The following is a 22,357-nucleotide window of genomic DNA, read 5'->3' as shown; positions in this document are numbered from 1 at the left end:
GAAACAGCGGACGACCACCACTTCCTTTCCTGCCTCACACTGAGTTGCAACATAATCCAAAAAAATCTATATTTCAATTATTGCAGATCTGCTCAATAAAACGACTGAATTCTGCCTTATGTCTTGTGCATGTTTGGTCACTGTCTCACTACTTAACTCTTAACTCTGAGATTCTGAGGGTTACAGTTCTACTTTCAGCTCTGTTCATACGTGATGGCTTAGAAGAACTGGTTAGATAGTTATAGCATGTAACAGAATGGCCATTGTTACGAATGTGTGAGCTTTTTAAAGGTACTGGTAGGTTAAGTGTTGGGCTAACTGTGTCCCTCTGCTTCCAATCTTAATGCTAAACTAGGCTAATCACCTTCATACTTCAGCCCCATACTTAACACAGACATGAAAGTGGGAATAAATCTTCTCATCTAACACTGACAAGGAAGCTAAAACGTTGAACTACTTCTTTAAGACTCAAAACTAGACACAGGAGAAGGGAAGAAAGAGCAAATTTCACAATACACAAAAGCTGTTTCTTGATATGTTCCTGCAGATTCTGCAGATGTGTCGTCAAGCAGGGGCAGGGATTGATAGGAAATGGCCTTTCAATCAATCAGGAAGCTTCCTGATGTCCAATAAACATCAATTACATATAATTTGGCTCATTATAGCTGCTGTGGCTTCTGCCTTGCCAAATGCAGCTGATAATAACCTCTAATAAGTTGTTTTCCGACCTATTCATCTGTTAGCAGGACAAGAAAATGTGAAAAATGATTTCACCCCATCTCGTTTCCGTCCTGGGTGACACCAGTGAAGAGAGTATTATGATGCAGAAAGGCGCTGTTGGTGCAGAATGACGATCTGGTTGTGTGGGAGTTGATAATGTAAATTAATTCAAAGTGGTTTGCGGTCTGGCATGTATGTGAGGTTCAACTGGGACTTGGGGCACAGTCAACCACTGCAGAACATTCCCCACAAAATAGAAAATGAGGATCCTTTTCTGGGATTGGCTGCACCTTTTTGGTATTTGGGAGTACGGTTCTGGTTGGAAAACAATTACACTGAAGACAGGCAGATATCCAGCATGTAGAAAGTGTAATGTCTACTGGGAAAAAAACATGACTCATATTGGTTTTGCTTAACGGAGAAGAACAAGATGTTCGTTTGTTCGTTTGTAAGGCTGAGATGAGTAGCCATGCTAGTGGTGTTTCATAAAGATGGCAATGGTGCTTGGCTTGTCTGTCAGAACACCACGTATCTCCAAGGTGGTCATATCTCCACAGCTGGATTCTCATCACATTTTGTACAGACTTCATGGTCCCAAAGAGGATGAATCCTACTTACTTTGGTAATCCCTGAGTATTCCCCTAGCGACACCATCAAGTTGACATTTTTGTCATCAAATAGTTGTCCAGATATTCTTGGTCCCTAGAGGTCAAATGGTATAGAGTTGTCTTTTAGCACTATTAGCAGGTCACAATATCTGATTGTCAGCCTCCGTGCAGCAGCACATTCCTGGACCACCCAAGGCATAACATAAATAGCCCATTCCTTTTTGCCAATGTGAATGAAAGTACCTTCCTGGACCTGACAGTATTCCCAGAAAACCTGAAGAATCCGGACTCATGTCTGGGTAACAACGGATGGGTCACAGACAGAACTTTGGAAACGATGAATGCAATCCATCGTTCGTTTGTTACGAAGCTGGAGGGTTTGCCGGTAAAGAACAAATGTTGGCCGACCATCTAAAAAAACAGCTCCTTCTATCAGACTGAGAATAAGAATTGAGTATGCATTTGAAAGTATTTCTAACCGAAACCACAGTATGGTCGTTGGCTTTTTTATATATTATATAGTAGACTGTAGAAGTTGAATATAAGAACACGTATACGTCACGGTATTGACATTCATGGAACATTGGGGAATATGTCTCTTTGGATTATAAAAGTTGTTGACCCCTGACCTTTACATATCAGGCCATAACATAAAATAATCTGATTTAATTAATTGTCATTGTTATCATTTGTAATCCAGGGTGGAGTTACTATTAATATAGATACTATTAATATCGACTAACATACATTTAAACTCTGCTGCTCCTCTGTATATTTGAAAAGTTAATATATATATATATATATGTGTATATATATATATATATGTATATATATATGTGTATATATATATATATACGTATATATATATGTGTATATATATACATATATATAAATATATATATATATATATATATATACAGTATATATGTGTGTATGTATGTATATTTATATATTTACATATATATATATATATATATATATATATATATATATATATTAACGATATATATATATATATTAAAGATATATACAAAAATGGGCAAACAAGTTCAAAACAAGTTAACAAATAAACATTTGTGTCCAAAGATTTTAATAATGAATGAAGGTATCGGGTAAGTAAAGTACTCTGGACACTGGAGGTCTGTGATTCTTTGCCAAGGGAAACTTTATTATTATTATATTAGTACAAGAATCCTAAACTGTCAGAAGTGGTTGTCTCTATCATAAAAATAAAACAATATATACAATGTCTTTATTTTAGTTTAAATGTGGTTACCATAGTTTAGATTTGACTTTACATTCCGCATACTAATGAGTAGAATGTTGAACTGTAGAATGTTGAGTTGGCTCTATTGACCTCTCAACACTCCAGGCATCAGTTCTACAGAAGACCCATAACAAGACAGCAGGACTAATCCACAGCATTATTATTTCAACGATGAAGCATTACAGTTTGAGAGTCATGACTTCCAAATCGTGGACAACTACAAGCGCTTTTCAGTGTCCGCCTTCCAGTAGACAACTGGGTGAGTAGTGATTACATAATACTGGTTAACAGCTGCAGTCTCTAAGCTAAGATTCCCAACCTGATTTTAGGGGAAGGTGTATGGATAGTACCATATTTTATTGACATTCTGTCAATAACTTTAGGCTTTTCACGTGTCATTTTACGCCACGTTGTTACTGTCAATCTCCACTTGGTTATGTTTAAAAAAACATCATGGTTGGGCTGAATATCAACTTATAAATGAACTGAACCATAAACAATGTAATTTAAATAACTCAAATACACTTTAAGACACAAACACCGGTCTCCTGGTTGAAAGTCCTGTGTTTTTTATTTCACTCGTTCACCATCAATAGTCTTTCTAACTTTTTATAACATGTCAGTTGTTCTGACAAGTGCTGAAATGAATAACAAATCAGTCACTATTACATCACTTGGTGAATCTGGGCTGACGATCCATATGATTTAGCAGCTATTGATCACTGATGCTGGTTCTTCCTTTAGTAACACAGACAGTAGATCATATAGTAGATCATATCAGCACAAGCAGCAAACTAAATGATCTTTTTCTGTCCTTGCAGGGCGCCACACTGACCCCATCATCTCACATGGAAGAGGGACGACCTCCAAGAGGAAGTCTGAGGAGAGTCTTGAAAGAGCCAGCAAGAGGAGCAGGACCAGTCAAAGTCCCTCCGAGGGCTGCAGCCAAACTTTCAGTGGGCCTTTAATAATTGACAGTGATGCCAGTTCCGCCTCCGCGTACAGTGACCCATCTGACAGTACAGGTAGCTTGAGACAGAGATAATAGAACAATTCAGTCAAACCTCAGTAAGGGGATATTTAGTGTCTTTGTTCTCAGTTCAGTAGAAACATCTATTGCCAAGTTATGTGGAAATATACTTTCGCTTAACTTAATTGAGATTATTGAAACGTTTCCGAAGTCTGAGACGTGAAAGGATGAATGTGTCTGATTAGTCTGAATACCAGTGGGCACAGTCTGTTATTATCTGATCAACACTGAAACTAACAAGCTTGTGTTTCTTGTCTTTTTCTATTTGTGTTGATTGTCCCACTGACTCTAGATTCTGAGACACACGTCAGCACTGGAGCTGAAAAGGTGAACAGCAGAAAGAGAAAGTCTGAGGAGCCAGAAGAACCCAGGAAAAGGAGCAGAAAGACCTCCTCCGGTGACAAACCTGGCATCTCCTCAGCAAGAAACACCGGTGCTACTAACAGCAGAGGTGAGAGGAGATAGAAATACATGAAACACTGATGAACTCTGTGTTCCTTCAGTAAATACAGTTTCTTAACTCTAGCCTGTAAATATGGTTGTTAGTGTCTAGTGGATCTGGAGGGGTGTTGATAGGTGGATTGTGTTACCTTTGGGCAGAATCAGTCTGTTTACAGTCTTTATGCTAAGCTAAGCTAATCTTCTCCTGCCTCAAAAGGTCAACTATAGGTCAAACTGTAGCTTCATGGTCTTGAGTTTTTGATTCAAATTGGAAATATGATTCAATGTCAAATAATTACAAGGACCTGTTGTATTTTGAGTTACTTTATAAGTGGAATGAAAGTTATGAACAAGAATAATCAACGTTTTTTGTTTCTGCAGATGCCTTTGAGGACCGGTACGAGCAGGAGGAACTGCTGGGCGAGGGAGGCTTTGGGACAGTGTTTGCCGGCCACCGTAGAGACAACAATCTGCCTGTAAGACACACACACACACACACACACACACACACACACACACACTCCATTCAAACTGTAAGTAGTATAAACTAACCAAATGTCTGTGTTTCTTTCTCGTAGGTGGCCATAAAACGCATCTCCAAGAAAAAGAAAGTTGAGCACATATCAATGGTAAGTGATTTGATCTTCATCCTAATGCCAACACACTATTAATATCTCATTTTTTAAATATCTACTGGTACTGTTCCTCTTGTTCTTCACACAATCTAACCGTTACAATTTTACATTACATTACATTTAGCTGACACTTTTATCCAAAGCGACTTACATTCTTACACCGTAGACACAGCTACAGGGAGCAATTCAGGGTTAAGTGTCTTGCCCAAGGACACATCGACTAGGGCGGGCCGCGGGGATCGAACCGCCGATCCTCTGAATGAAAGACGGACCTGCTAACTACTGACCCTCAGTCGGCCCACAATACTGTTAACTTTTGTGTATAAGTGTACATGAAGGTTTCATTATTTGCTTTCTCTATTTCTCCATGTCTACAGATGCTGGAAGGGGAAATGAGGACGGTCCCTTTGGAGGTGGCGCTGATGCTGAAACTCCGACCAGCAGCAGAAGGAACCAGCACAGTGGTGACCCTGCTGGACTGGTACGATATAGACCTTGAGCTGATTCTTGTCCTAGAAAGACCAGTCCCCTGCATGGACCTAGTCGAGTTCATCAACTCAAAAGATTATTCCCTGCCTGAGCACGAAGCTAAAGTAAGAAGCTGACATGTTTTGTTTGTACCTGTCTCTGTTTACGTGTCCATACAATATCTCACAGTCTCCATGTCTCTTTCTTTCTCCCACAGACCATAACAACACAGCTGGTGGAGGCTCTCATTGAAGTCCACTCCAGAGGGGTCTTCCACAGGGACATCAAGCTGGACAACATTCTTATCGAGACCGGCTCCGATGTCCCACGTGTCCGGCTCATTGACTTTGGCCGTGGCACACTTCTGTCTGAGGGAACATACAGTACAGCACAAGGTAGGTTGTATTTCTTCTGTACCTGTTCTCTGAAACAACCCAGCAGCTTTGTGGTTTATGTCCTCTACCTCTGTCCCTTACCATTACCTGTGTGTCTCTGTGACTGTGTGTATCGTAGGAACCGTTGTCTACACCTCCCCTGAGTGGTTCCTGCACAGGTGCTACAGTGCTGAACCCACTACTGTGTGGCAGCTTGGTGTAGTGCTGTTTGCGTTGCTGCATGGACGTCTCCCCTTCAGAGGCAGGCATCAAGTCAGCTTTGAAGACCCTGACATCAGTGAATATCTTTCATCAGGTAAGTCCTAGACACACACATGCAGTGGAATCAGGCCCGCACGTACATTCCAGTGTATTAAAACATGATTCCTGTTCGTCCGACCAGAATGCAACGCTTTTCTTCTGAGCTGCCTGGAAAAGAGCCCAGAGGACAGACCCACCCTGGAGGAACTGAAGCACCACCCCTGGCTGATGTGATCGAGACTGAGCACAGCGGTTGCCGCTGCTGCCTCCAATTGCCCACGCCGGCTGCCAACTCTGTGCCGCAGCCATTGCCGGTTGCCGCTGCCACTTCCACCTAGGTGCTTCCAACTGCACATGGCGCCTCCCGTTACCGCCTTGTTCGCAGCCAATGCCGGTTGCCGCTGCCGGTTGCCTCTGCCGCCTTCCACTGCAGCCTCCCACTGCCGACTCCTGCTGGCGTTTCCAACTGCCCACGCCGCTGCCACTTCCCGCTGCCACTTCCCGCTGCCACTTCCTGCTGCCACCTCTGTGCCACCTCTGTGTCGCAGCAAAAGCTGGTTGCCGCTGCCGCCTCCCACTGCAGCCTCCCAGTTGCCGCTGCCACCTCTATGCCAACTCTGTGTCGCAGCAAAAAGCCGCAGCCAATGCCGGTTGCCGCTGCCACTTCCACCTAGGTGCTTCCAACTGCACATGGCGCCTCCCGTTACCGCCTTGTTTGCAGCCAATGCCGGTTGCCGCTGCCGGTTGCAGCTGCCGCCTTCCACTGCAGCCTCCCACTGCCGACTCCTGCTGGCGTTTCCAACTGCCCACGCCGCTGCCACTTCCCGCTGCCACTTCCCGCTGCCACCTCTGTGCCACCTCTGTGTCGCAGCAAAAGCTGGTTGCCGCTGCCGCCTCCCACTGCAGCCTCCCAGTTGCCGCTGCCACCTCTATGCCAACTCTGTGTCGCAGCAAAAAGCCGCAGCCAATGCCGGTTGCCGCTGTGCCTTTGTGCCTCCAACTGCACATAACGCCTCCCACTACCGCCTTAGGGTTGCAGCCAATGCCGGTTTCCGCATTGCCACCTCCCACTGCAGCCTTCCAGTTGCCGCTGCCTCCTCTATGCCACCTCTGTGCCGCAGCCAACTGCATATGGCGCCTCCCTTTACCGCCTTGGTCGCAGCCAATGCCGGTTGCCGCTGCCGGTTGACGCTGCCGGTTGCCGCTGCCGGTTGCCGCTGCGGTTGCCGCTGCCGCCTTCCTCTGCCGCCTCCTGATGGCGTTTCCAACTGCCCAACTGCACGACGCTGCCACTTCCCGCTGCCACTTCTGTTTCCCAGCCAAAGCCGGTTGCCGCTGCGGGTTTCTCTGCTCGTCGAGGTGCCGAAACAGCGGACGACCACCACTTCCTTTCCTGCCTCACACTGAGTTGCAACATAATCCAAAAAATCTATATTTCAATTATTGCAGATCTGCTCAATAAAACTACTGAATTCTGCCTTATGTCTTGTGCATGTTTGGTCACTGTCTCACTACTTAACTCTTAACTCTGAGATTCTGAGGGTTACAGTTCTACTTTCAGCTCTGTTCATACGTGATGGCTTAGAAGAACTGGTTAGATAATTATAGCATGTAACAGAATGGCCATTGTTACGAATGTGTGAGCTTTAAAGGTACTGGTAGGTTAAGTGTTGGGCTAACTGTGTCCCTCTGCTTCCAATCTTAATGCTAAACTAGGCTAATCACCTCCATACTTCAGCCCCATACTTAACACAGACATGAAAGTGGGAATCAATATTCTCATCTAACACTGACAAGGAAGCTAAAACGTTGAACTACTTCTTTAAGACTCAAAACTAGACACAGGAGAAGGGAAGAAAGAGCAAATTTCACAATACACAAAAGCTGTTTCTTAATGTGTTCCTGCAGATTCTGCTCCTTCTATCAGACTGAGAATAAGAATTGAGTATGCATTTGAAAGTATTTCTAACCGAAACCAAAGTATGGTCGTTGGTTTTTTTAAATATTATATAGTAGACTGTAGAAGTTGACTATAGGAACACGTATACGTCACGGTATTGACTTTCATGGAACATTGGGGAATATGTCTCTTTGGATTATAAAAGTTGTTGACCCCTGACCTTTACATATCAGGCCATAACATAACATAATCTGATTTAATTAATTGTCATTGTTATAATTTGTAATCCAGGGTGGAGTTACTATTAATATAGATACTATTAATATCGACTAACATACATTTAAACTCTGCTGCTCCTCTGTATATTTGAAAAGTTAATATATATATATATATATATATGTGTATGTATATATATATATATATATATATATATATATTATATATATACATACAGTATATATGTGTGTATGTATGTGTGTATATATCCATCCATCCATTTTCAATACTGCTTATCCTCATTAGGGTCGCGGGGGTGCTGGAGCCTATCCCAGCTGACATAGGGCGAAGGCAGGGGACACCCTGGACAGGCCGCCAGTCCATCGAGGGGTGTGTATATATATATATACATATATATATATATATATATATATATATATATATATATATTAACGATATATATATATATATATTAAAGATATATACAAAAATGGGCAAACAAGTTTTAACACAAGTTAATAAATAAACGTTTGTGTCCAAAGATTTTAATAATGAATGAAGGTATCGGGTAAGTAAAGTACTCTGGACACTGGAGGTCTGTGATTCTTTGCCAAGGGAAACTTTATTATTATTATATTAGTACAAGAATCCTAAACTGGCAGAAGTGGTTGTCTCTATCATAAAAATAAAACAATATATACAGTGTCTTTATTTTAGTTTAAATGTGGTTACCATAGTTTAGATTTGACTTTACATTCCGCATACTAATGAGTAGAATGTTGAACTGTAGAATGTTGAGTTGGCTCTATTGACCTCTCAACACTCCAGGCATCAGTTCTACAGAAGACCCATAACAAGACAGCAGGACTAATCCACAGCATTATTATTTCAACGATGAAGCATTACAGTTTGAGAGTCATGACTTCCAAATCGTGGACAACTACAAGCGCTTTCCAGTGTCCGCCTTCCAGTAGACAACTGGGTGAGTAGTGATTACATAATACTGGTTAACAACTGCGGTCTCTAAGCTAAGATTCCCAACCTGATTTTAGGGGAAGGTATATGGATAGTACCATATTTTATTGACATTCTGTCAATAACTTTAGGCTTTTCACGTGTCATTTTACGCCACGTTGTTACTGTCAATCTCCACTTGGTTATGTTTAAAAAAACATCATGGTTGGGCTGAATATCAACTTATAAATGAACTGAACCATAAACAATGTAATTTAAATAACTCAAATACACTTTAAGACACAAACACCAGTCTCCTGGTTGAAAGTCCTGTGTTTTTTATTTCACTCGTTCACCATCAATAGTCTTTCTAACTTTTTATAACATGTCAGTTGTTCTGACAAGTGCTGAAATGAATAACAAATCAGTCACTATTACATCACTTGGTGAATCTGGGCTGACGATCCATATGATTTAGCAGCTATTGATCACTGATGCTGGTTCTTCCTTTAGTAACACAGACAGTAGATCATATAGTAGATCATATCAGCACAAGCAGCAAACTAAATGATCTTTTTCTGTCCTTGCAGGGCGCCACACTGACCCCATCATCTCACATGGAAGAGGGACGACCTCCAAGAGGAAGTCTGAGGAGAGTCTTGAAAGAGCCAGCAAGAGGAGCAGGACCAGTCAAAGTCCCTCCGAGGGCTGCAGCCAAACTTTCAGTGGGCCTTTAATAATTGACAGTGATGCCAGTTCCGCCTCCGCGTACAGTGACCCATCTGACAGTACAGGTAGCTTGAGACAGAGATAATAGAACAATTCAGTCAAACCTCAGTAAGGGGATATTTAGTGTCTTTGTTCTCAGTTCAGTAGAAACATCTATTGCCAAGTTATGTGGAAATATACTTTCGCTTAACTTAATTGAGATTATTGAAACGTTTCCGAAGTCTGAGACGTGAAAGGATGAATGTGTCTGATTAGTCTGAATACCAGTGGGCACAGTCTGTTATTATCTGATCAACACTGAAACTAACAAGCTTGTGTTTCTTGTCTTTTTCTATTTGTGTTGATTGTCCCACTGACTCTAGATTCTGAGACACACGTCAGCACTGGAGCTGAAAAGGTGAACAGCAGAAAGAGAAAGTCTGAGGAGCCAGAAGAACCCAGGAAAAGGAGCAGAAAGACCTCCTCCGGTGACAAACCTGGCATCTCCTCAGCAAGAAACACCGGTGCTACTAACAGCAGAGGTGAGAGGAGATAGAAATACATGAAACACTGATGAACTCTGTGTTCCTTCAGTAAATACAGTTTCTTAACTCTAGCCTGTAAATATGGTTGTTAGTGTCTAGTGGATCTGGAGGGGTGTTGATAGGTGGATTGTGTTACCTTTGGGCAGAATCAGTCTGTTTACAGTCTTTATGCTAAGCTAAGCTAATCTTCTCCTGCCTCAAAAGGTCAACTATAGGTCAAACTGTAGCTTCATGGTCTTGAGTTTTTGATTCAAATTGGAAATATGATTCAATGTCAAATAATTACAAGGACCTGTTGTATTTTGAGTTACTTTATAAGTGGAATGAAAGTTATGAACAAGAATAATCAACGTTTTTTGTTTCTGCAGATGCCTTTGAGGACCGGTACGAGCAGGAGGAACTGCTGGGCGAGGGAGGCTTTGGGACAGTGTTTGCCGGCCACCGTAGAGACAACAATCTGCCTGTAAGACACACACACACACACACACACACACACACACACTCCATTCAAACTGTAAGTAGTATAAACTAACCAAATGTCTGTGTTTCTTTCTCGTAGGTGGCCATAAAACGCATCTCCAAGAAAAAGAAAGTTGAGCACATATCAATGGTAAGTGATTTGATCTTCATCCTAATGCCAACACACTATTAATATCTCATTTTTTAAATATCTACTGGTACTGTTCCTTTTGTTCTTCACACAATCTAACCGTTACAATTTTACATTACATTACATTTAGCTGACACTTTTATCCAAAGCGACTTACATTCTTACACCGTAGACACAGCTACAGGGAGCAATTCAGGGTTAAGTGTCTTGCCCAAGGACACATCGACTAGGGCGGGCCGCGGGGATCGAACCGCCGATCCTCTGAATGAAAGACGGACCTGCTAACTACTGACCCTCAGTCGGCCCACAATACTGTTAACTTTTGTGTATAAGTGTACATGAAGGTTTCATTATTTGCTTTCTCTATTTCTCCATGTCTACAGATGCTGGAAGGGGAAATGAGGACGGTCCCTTTGGAGGTGGCGCTGATGCTGAAACTCCGACCAGCAGCAGAAGGAACCAGCACAGTGGTGACCCTGCTGGACTGGTACGATATAGACCTTGAGCTGATTCTTGTCCTAGAAAGACCAGTCCCCTGCATGGACCTAGTCGAGTTCATCAACTCAAAAGATTATTCCCTGCCTGAGCACGAAGCTAAAGTAAGAAGCTGACATGTTTTGTTTGTACCTGTCTCTGTTTACGTGTCCATACAATATCTCACAGTCTCCATGTCTCTTTCTTTCTCCCACAGACCATAACAACACAGCTGGTGGAGGCTCTCATTGAAGTCCACTCCAGAGGGGTCTTCCACAGGGACATCAAGCTGGACAACATTCTTATCGAGACCGGCTCCGATGTCCCACGTGTCCGGCTCATTGACTTGGGCCGTGGCACACTTCTGTCTGAGGGAACATACAGTACAGCACAAGGTAGTTGTATTTCTTCTGTACCTGTTCTCTGAAACAACCCAGCAGCTTTGTGGTTTATGTCCTCTACCTCTGTCCCCTTACCATTACCTGTGTGTCTCTGTGACTGTGTGTATCGTAGGAACCGTTGTCTAACACCTCCCTGAGTGGTTCCTGCACAGGTGCTACAGTGCTGAACCCACTACTGTGTGGCAGCTTGGTGTAGTGCTGTTTGCGTTGCTGCATGGACGTCTCCCCTTCAGAGGCAGGCATTCAAGTCAGCTTTGAAGACCCTGACATCAGTGAATATCTTTCATCAGGTAAAGTCTCAGACACACACATGCAGTGGAATCAGGCCCGCACGTACATTCCAGTGTATTAAAACATGATTCCTGTTCGTACCGACCAGAATGCAACGCTTTTCTTCTGAGCTGCCTGGAAAAGAGCCCAGAGGACAGACCCACCCTGGAGGAACTGAAGCACCACCCCTGGCTGATGTGATCGAGACTGAGCACAGCGGTTGCCGCTGCTGCCTCCAATTGCCCACGCCGGCTGCCAACGCTGTGCCGCAGCCATTGCCGGTTGCCGCTGCCACTTCCACCTAGGTGCTTCCAACTGCACATGGCGCCTCCCGTTACCGCCTTTGTTCGCAGCCAATGCCGGTTGCCGCTGCCGGTTGCCTCTGCCGCCTTCCACTGCAGCCTCGCCCACTGCCGACTCCTGCTGGCGTTTCCAACCTGCCCACGCCGCTGCCACTTCCCGCTGCCACTTCCCGCTGCCACTTCCTGCTGCCACCTCTGTGCCACCTCTGTGTCGCAGCATAAAGCTGGTTGCCGCTGCCGCCTCCCACTGCAGCCTCCCAGTTGCCGCTGCCACCTCTATGCCAACTCTGTGTCGCAGCAAAAAGCCGCAGCCAATGCCGGTTGCCGCTGTGCCTTTGTGCCTCCAACTGCACATAAACGCCTCCCCACTACCGCCTTAGGGTTGCAGCCAATGCCGGTTTCCGCATTGCCACCTCCCACTGCAGCCTTCCAGTTGCCGCTGCCTCCTCTATGCCACCTCTGTGCCGCAGCCAACTGCATATGGCGCCCTCCCGTTACCGCCTTGGTCGCAGCCAATGCCGGTTGCCGCTGCCGGTTGCCGCTGCGGTTGCCGCGGCTGCCGGTTGCCGCTGCCGGTTGCCGCTGCCGCCTTCCTCTGCCGCCTCCTGATGGCGTTTCCAACTGCCCACGACGCTGCCACTTCCCGCTGCCACTTCTGTTTCCCAGCCAAAGCCGGTTGCCGCTGCGGGTTTCTCTGCTCGTCGAGGTGCCGAAACAGCGGACGACCACCACTTCCTTTCCTGCCTCACACTGAGTTGCAACATAATCCAAAAATTCTATATTTCAATTATTGCCAGATCTGCTCAATAAAACTACTGAATTCTGCCTTATGTCTTGTGCATGTTTGGTCACTGTCTCACTACTTAACTCTTAACTCTGAGATTCTGAGGGTTACAGTTCTACTTTCAGCTCTGTTCATACGTGATGGCTTAGAAGAACTGGTTAGATAGTTATAGCATGTAACAGAAATGGCCATTGTTACGAATGTGTGAGCTTTAAAGGTACTGGTAGGTTAAGTGTTGGGCTAACTGTGTCCCTCTGCTTCCAATCTTAATGCTAAACTAGGCTAATCACCTCCATACTTCAGCCCCATACTTAACACAGACATGAAAGTGGGAATCAATATTCTCATCTAACACTGACAAGGAAGCTAAAACGTTGAACTACTTCTTTAAGACTCAAAACTAGATACAGGATAAGGAAGAAGAGCAAATTTCACAATACACAAAAGCTGTTTCTTAATGTGTTCCTGCAGATTCTGCTCCTTCTATCAGACTGAGAATAAGAATTGAGTATGCATTTGAAAGTATTTCTAACCGAAACCAAAGTATGGTCGTTGGTTTTTTTAAATATTATATAGTAGACTGTAGAAGTTGACTATAGGAACACGTATACGTCACGGTATTGACTTTCATGGAACATTGGGGAATATGTCTCTTTGGATTATAAAAGTTGTTGACCCCTGACCTTTACATATCAGGCCATAACATAACATAATCTGATTTAATTAATTGTCATTGTTATAATTTGTAATCCAGGGTGGAGTTACTATTAATATAGATACTATTAATATCGACTAACAGACATTTAAACTCTGCTGCTCCTCTGTATATTTGAAAAGTTAATATATATATATATATATATGTGTATGTATATATATATATATATATATATATAATTATATATATATATATATATATATATATATACAGTATATATGTGTGTATGTATGTGTGTATATATCCATCCATCCATTTTCAATACCGCTTATCCTCATTAGGGTCGCGGGGGCGCTGGAGCCTATCCCAGCTGACATAGGGCGAAGGCAGGGGACACCCTGGACAGGCCGCCAGTCCATCGAGGGGTGTGTATATATATATATACATATATATATATATATATATATATATATATTAACGATATATATATATTAAAGATATATACAAAAATGGGCAAACAAGTTCAACACAAGTTAACAAATAAACGTTTGTGTCCAAAGATTTTAATAATGAATGAAGGTATCGGGTAAGTAAAGTACTCTGGACACTGGAGGTCTGTGATTCTTTGCCAAGGGAAACTTTATTGTTATTATATTAGTACAAGAATCCTAAACCGTCAGAAGTGGTTGTCTCTATCATAAAAATAAAACAATATATACAGTGTCTTTATTTTAGTTTAAATGTGGTTACCATAGTTTAGATTTGACTTTACATTCCGCATACTAATGAGTAGAATGTTGAACTGTAGAATGTTGAGTTGGCTCTATTGACCTCTCAACACTCCAGGCATCAGTTCTACAGAAGACCCATAACAAGACAGCAGGACTAATCCACAGCATTATTATTTCAACGATGAAGCATTACAGTTTGAGAGTCATGACTTCCAAATCGTGGACAACTACAAGCGCTTTCCAGTGTCCGCCTTCCAGTAGACAACTGGGTGAGTAGTGATTACATAATACTGGTTAACAACTGCGGTCTCTAAGCTAAGATTCCCAACCTGATTTTAGGGGAAGGTATATGGATAGTACCATATTTTATTGACATTCTGTCAATAACTTTAGGCTTTTCACGTGTCATTTTACGCCAAATTGTTACTGTCAATCTCCACTTGGTTATGTTTAAAAAAACATAATGGTTGGGCTGAATATCAACTTATAAATGAACTGAACCATAAACAATGTAATTTAAATAACTCAAATACACTTTAAGACACAAACACCGGTCTCCTGGTTGAAAGTCCTGTGTTTTTTATTTCACTCGTTCACCATCAATAGTCTTTCTAACTTTTTATAACATGTCAGTTGTTCTGACAAGGGCTCAAATGAATAACAAATCAGTCACTATTACATCACTTGGTGAATCTGGGCTGACGATCCATATGATTTAGCAGCTATTGATCACTGATGCTGGTTCTTCCTTTAGTAACACAGACAGTAGATCATATAGTAGATCATATCAGCACAAGCAGCAAACTAAATGATCTTTTTCTGTCCTTGCAGGGCGCCACACTGACCCCATCATCTCACATGGAAGAGGGACGACCTCCAAGAGGAAGTCTGAGGAGAGTCTTGAAAGAGCCAGCAAGAGGAGCAGGACCAGTCAAAGTCCCTCCGAGGGCTGCAGCCAAACTTTCAGTGGGCCTTTAATAATTGACAGTGATGCCAGTTCCGCCTCCGCGTACAGTGACCCATCTGACAGTACAGGTAGCTTGAGACAGAGATAATAGAACAATTCAGTCAAACCTCAGTAAGGGGATATTTAGTGTCTTTGTTCTCAGTTCAGTAGAAACATCTATTGCCAAGTTATGTGGAAATATACTTTCGCTTAACTTAATTGAGATTATTGAAACGTTTCCGAAGTCTGAGACGTGAAAGGATGAATGTGTCTGATTAGTCTGAATACCAGTGGGCACAGTCTGTTGTTATCTGATCAACACTGAAACTAACAAGCTTGTGTTTCTTGTCTTTTTCTATTTGTGTTGATTGTCCCACTGACTCTAGATTCTGAGACACACGTCAGCACTGGAGCTGAAAAGGTGAACAGCAGAAAGAGAAAGTCTGAGGAGCCAGAAGAACCCAGGAAAAGAAGCAGAAAGACCTCCTCCGGTGACAAACCTGGCACCTCCTCAGCAAGAAACACCGGTGCTACTAACAGCAGAGGTGAGAGGAGATAGAAATACATGAAACACTGATGAACTCTGTGTTCCTTCAGTAAATACAGTTACTTAACTCTAGCCTGTAAATATGGTTGTTAGTGTCTAGTGGATCTGGAGGGGTGTTGATAGGTGGATTGTGTTACCTTTGGGCAGAATCAGTCTGTTTACAGTCTTTATGCTAAGCTAAGCTAATCTTCTCCTGCCTCAAAAGGTCAACTATAGGTCAAACTGTAGCTTCATGGTCTTGAGTTTTGATTCAAATTGGAAATATGATTCAATGTCAAATAATTACAAGGACCTGTTGTATTTTGAGTTACTTTATAAGTGGAATGAAAGTTATGAACAAGAATAATCAAAGTTTTTTGTTTCTGCAGATGCCTTTGAGGACCGGTACGAGCAGGAGGAACTGCTGGGCGAGGGAGGCTTTGGGACAGTGTTTGCCGGCCACCGTAGAGACAACAATCTGCCTGTAAGACACACACACACACACACACACACACACACACTCCATTCAAACTGTAAGTAGTATAAACTAACCAAATGTCTGTGTTTCTTTCTCGTAGGTGGCCATAAAACGCATCTCCAAGAAAAAGAAAGTTGAGCACATATCAATGGTAAGTGATTTGATCTTCATCCTAATGCCAACACACTATTAATATCTCATTTTTTAAATATCTACTGGTACTGTTCCTTTTGTTCTTCACACAATCTAACCGTTACAATTTTACATTACATTACATTTAGCTGACACTTTTATCCAAAGCGACTTACATTCTTACACCGTAGACACAGCTACAGGGAGCAATTCAGGGTTAAGTATCTTGCCAAGGACACATCGACTAGGGCGGGCCGCGGGGATCGAACCGCCGATCCTCTGAATGAAAGACGGACCTGCTAACTACTGACCCTCAGTCGGCCCACAATACTGTTAACTTTTGTGTATAAGTGTACATGAAGGTTTCATTATTTGCTTTCTCTATTTCTCCATGTCTACAGATGCTGGAAGGGGAAATGAGGACGGTCCCTTTGGAGGTGGCGCTGATGCTGAAACTCCGACCAGCAGCAGAAGGAACCAGCACAGTGGTGACCCTGCTGGACTGGTACGATATAGACCTTGAGCTGATTCTTGTCCTAGAAAGACCAGTCCCCTGCATGGACCTAGTCGAGTTCATCAACTCAAAAGATTATTCCCTGCCTGAGCACGAAGCTAAAGTAAGAAGCTGACATGTTTTGTTTGTACCTGTCTCTGTTTACGTGTCCATACAATATCTCACAGTCTCCATGTCTCTTTCTTTCTCCCACAGACCATAACAAACAGCTGGTGGAGGCTCTCATTGAAGTCCACTCCAGAGGGGTCTTCCACAGGGACATCAAGCTGGACAACATTCTTATCGAGACCGGCTCCGATGTCCCACGTGTCCGGCTCATTGACTTTGGCCGTGGCACACTTCTGTCTGAGGGAACATACAGTACAGCACAAGGTAGGTTGTATTTCTTCTGTACCTGTTCTCTGAAACAACCCAGCAGCTTTGTGGTTTATGTCCTCTACCTCTGTCCCTTACCATTACCTGTGTGTCTCTGTGACTGTGTGTATCGTAGGAACCGTTGTCTACACCTCCCCTGAGTGGTTCCTGCACAGGTGCTACAGTGCTGAACCCACTACTGTGTGGCAGCTTGGTGTAGTGCTGTTTGCGTTGCTGCATGGACGTCTCCCCTTCAGAGGCAGGCATCAAGTCAGCTTTGAAGACCCTGACATCAGTGAATATCTTTCATCAGGTAAGTCCTAGACACACACATGCAGTGGAATCAGGCCCGCACGTACATTCCAGTGTATTAAAACATGATTCCTGTTCGTCCGACCAGAATGCAACGCTTTTCTTCTGAGCTGCCTGGAAAAGAGCCCAGAGGACAGACCCACCCTGGAGGAACTGAAGCACCACCCCTGGCTGATGTGATCGAGACTGAGCACAGCGGTTGCCGCTGCTGCCTCCAATTGCCCACGCCGGCTGCCAACTCTGTGCCGCAGCCATTGTGGTTGCCGCTGCCACTTCCACCTAGGTGCTTCCAACTGCACATGGCGCCTCCCGTTACCGCCTTGTTCGCAGCCAATGCCGGTTGCCGCTGCCGGTTGCCTCTGCCGCCTTCCACTGCAGCCTCCCACTGCCGACTCCTGCTGGCGTTTCCAACTGCCCACGCCGCTGCCACTTCCCGCTGCCACTTCCCGCTGCCACTTCCCGCTGCCACTTCCTGCTGCCACCTCTGTGCCACCTCTGTGTCGCAGCAAAAGCTGGTTGCCGCTGCCGCCTCCCACTGCAGCCTCCCAGTTGCCGCTGCCACCTCTATGCCAACTCTGTGTCGCAGCAAAAAGCCGCAGCCAATGCCGGTTGCCGCTGTGCCTTTGTGCCTCCAACTGCACACAACGCCTCCCACTACCGCCTTAGGGTTGCAGCCAATGCCGGTTTCCGCATTGCCACCTCCCACTGCAGCCTTCCAGTTGCCGCTGCCTCCTCTATGCCACCTCTGTGCCGCAGCCAACTGCATATGGCGCCTCCCGTTACCGCCTTGGTCGCAGCCAATGCCGGTTGCCGGTTGCGCTGCGGTTGCCGCTGCCGGTTGCCGCTGCCGCTGCCGGTTGCCGCTGCCGCCTTCCTCTGCCGCCTCCTGATGGCGTTTCCAACTGCCCACGACGCTGCCACTTCCCGCTGCCACTTCTGTTTCCCAGCCAAAGCCGGTTGCCGCTGCGGGTTTCTCTGCTCGTCGAGGTGCCGAAACAGCGGACGACCACCACTTCCTTTCCTGCCTCACACTGAGTTGCAACATAATCCAAAAAATCTATATTTCAATTATTGCAGATCTGCTCAATAAAACTACTGAATTCTGCCTTATGTCTTGTGCATGTTTGGTCACTGTCTCACTACTTAACTCTTAACTCTGAGATTCTGAGGGTTACAGTTCTACTTTCAGCTCTGTTCATACGTGATGGCTTAGAAGAAACTGGTTAGATAGTTATAGCATGTAACAGAATGGCCATTGTTACGAATGTGTGAGCTTTAAAGGTACTGGTAGGTTAAGTGTTGGGCTAACTGTGTCCCTCTGCTTCCAATCTTAATGCTAAACTAGGCTAATCACCTCCATACTTCAGCCCCATACTTAACACAGACATGAAAGTGGGAATCAATATTCTCATCTAACACTGACAAGGAAGCTAAAACGTTGAACTACTTCTTTAAGACTCAAAACTAGACACAGGAGAAGGGAAGAAAGAGCAAATTTCACAATACACAAAAGCTGTTTCTTAATGTGTTCCTGCAGATTCTGCTCCTTCTATCAGACTGAGAATAAGAATTGAGTATGCATTTGAAAGTATTTCTAACCGAAACCAAAGTATGGTCGTTGGTTTTTTTAAATATTATATAGTAGACTGTAGAAGTTGACTATAGGAACACGTATACGTCACGGTATTGACTTTCATGGAACATTGGGGAATATGTCTTTGGATTATAAAGTTGTTGACCCCTGACCTTTACATATCAGGCCATAACATAACATAATCTGATTTAATTAATTGTCATTGTTATAATTTGTAATCCAGGGTGGAGTTACTATTAATATAGATACTATTAATATCGACTAACAGACATTTAACTCGCTGCTCCTCTGTATATTTGAAAAGTTAATATATATATATATATATATGTATGTATATATATATATATATATATATATATATATATATATATATATATATATATATATATATATATATATACAGTATATATGTGTGTATGTATGTGTGTATATATCATCCATCCATTTTTCAATACCGCTTATCTCATTAGGTCGGGGGGCGCTGGAGCCTATCCCAGCTGACATAGGGCGAAGGCAGGGGACACCCTGGACAGGCCGCCAGTCCATCGAGGGGTGTGTATATATATATATATACATATATATATATATATATATATAAATATTATATATATATATATATATATTAACGATATATATATATTAAAGATATATACAAAAATGGGCAAACAAGTTCAACACAAGTTAACAAATAAACGTTTGTGTCCAAAGATTTTAATAATGAATGAAGGTATCGGGTAAGTAAAGTACTCTGGACACTGGAGGTCTGTGATTCTTTGCCAAGGGAAACTTTATTATTATATTAGTACAAGAATCCTAAACTGTCAGAAGTGGTTGTCTCTATCATAAAAATAAAACAATATATACAGTGTCTTTATTTTAGTTTAAATGTGGTTACCATAGTTTAGATTTGACTTTACATTCCGCATACTAATGAGTAGAATGTTGAACTGTAGAATGTTGAGTTGGCTCTATTGACCTCTCAACACTCCAGGCATCAGTTCTACAGAAGACCCATAACAAGACAGCAGGACTAATCCACAGCATTATTATTTCAACGATGAAGCATTACAGTTTGAGAGTCATGACTTCCAAATCGTGGACAACTACAAGCGCTTTCCAGTGTCCGCCTTCCAGTAGACAAACTGGGTGAGTAGTGATTACATAATACTGGTTAACAACTGCGGTCTCTAAGCTAAGATTCCCAACCTGATTTTAGGGAAAGGTATATGGATAGTACCATATTTTATTGACATTCTGTCAATAACTTTAGGCTTTTCACGTGTCATTTTACGCCACGTTGTTACTGTCAATCTCCACTTGGTTATGTTTAAAAAAACATAATGTTGGGCTGAATATCAACTTATAAATGAACTGAACCATAAACATGTAATTTAAAAACTCAAATACACTTTAAGACAAAACACCGGTCTCCTGGTTGAAAGTCCTGTTTTTTTTTTATTTCACTCGTTCACATCAATAGTCTTTCTAACTTTTTATAACATGTCAGTTGTTCTGACAAGTGCTCAAATGAATAACAAATCAGTCCACTATTACATCACTGGTGAATCTGGGCTGACGATCCATATGATTTAGCAGCTATTGATCACTGATGCTGGTTCTTCCTTTAGTAACACAGACAGTAGATCATATAGTAGATCATATCAGCAAAGCAGCAAACTAAATGATCTTTTTCTGTCCTTGCAGGGCGCCACACTGACCCCATCATCTCACATGGAAGAGGGACGACCTCCAAGAGGAAGTCTGAGGAGAGTCTTGAAAGAGCCAGCAAGAGGAGCAGGACCAGTCAAAGTCCCTCGAGGGCTGCAGCCAAACTTTCAGTGGGCCTTTAATAATTGACAGTGATGCCAGTCCGCCTCCGCGTACAGTGACCCATCTGACAGTACAGGTAGCTTGAGACAGAGATAATAGAAACAATTCAGTCAAACCTCAGTAAGGGATATTTAGTGTCTTTGTTCTCAGTTCAGTAGAAAACATCTATTGCCAAGTTATGTGGAAATATACTTCGCTTAACTTAATTGAGATTATTGAACGTTTCCGAAGTCTGAGACGTGAAAGGATGAATGTGTCTGATTAGTCTGAATACCAGTGGGCACAGTCTGTTATTATCTGATCAACACTGAAACTAACAAGCTTGTGTTTCTTGTCTTTTTCTATTTGTGTTGATTGTCCCACTGACTCTAGATTCTGAGACACACGTCAGCACTGGAGCTGAAAAGGTGAACAGCAGAAAGAGAAAGTCTGAGGAGCCAGAAGAACCCAGGAAAAGGAGCAGAAAGACCTCCTCCGGTGACAAACCTGGCATCTCCTCAGCAAGAAACACCGGTGCTACTAACAGCAGAGGTGAGAGGAGATAGAAATACATGAAACACTGATGAACTCTGTGTTCCTTCAGTAAATACAGTTTCTTAACTCTAGCCTGTAAATATGGTTGTTAGTGTCTAGTGGATCTGGAGGGGTGTTGATAGGTGGATTGTGTTACCTTTGGGCAGAATCAGTCTGTTTACAGTCTTTATGCTAAGCTAAGCTAATCTTCTCCTGCCTCAAAAGGTCAACTATAGGTCAAACTATAGCTTCATGGTCTTGAGTTTTTGATTCAAATTGGAAATATGATTCAATGTCAAATAATTACAAGGACCTGTTGTATTTTGAGTTACTTTATAAGTGGAATGAAAGTTATGAACAAGAATAATCAAAGTTTTTTGTTTCTGCAGATGCCTTTGAGGACCGGTACGAGCAGGAGGAACTGCTGGGCGAGGGAGGCTTTGGGACAGTGTTTGCCGGCCACCGTAGAGACAACAATCTGCCTGTAAGACACACACACACACACACACACACACACACTCCATTCAAACTGTAAGTAGTATAAACTAACCAAATGTCTGTGTTTCTTTCTCGTAGGTGGCCATAAAACGCATCTCCAAGAAAAAGAAAGTTGAGCACATATCAATGGTAAGTGATTTGATCTTCATCCTAATGCCAACACACTATTAATATCTCATTTTTTAAATATCTACTGGTACTGTTCCTTTTGTTCTTCACACAATCTAACCGTTACAATTTTACATTACATTACATTTAGCTGACACTTTTATCCAAAGCGACTTACATTCTTACACCGTAGACACA

Source organism: Cyclopterus lumpus, chromosome 12 (genome assembly GCF_009769545.1).
Source record: "Cyclopterus lumpus isolate fCycLum1 chromosome 12, fCycLum1.pri, whole genome shotgun sequence".
In the NCBI taxonomy this organism is placed as follows: Eukaryota; Metazoa; Chordata; class Actinopteri; order Perciformes; family Cyclopteridae; genus Cyclopterus; species Cyclopterus lumpus.
The sequence above is the reverse complement of the archived record's forward strand: the minus strand, read 5'-3'. Positions refer to the sequence as shown.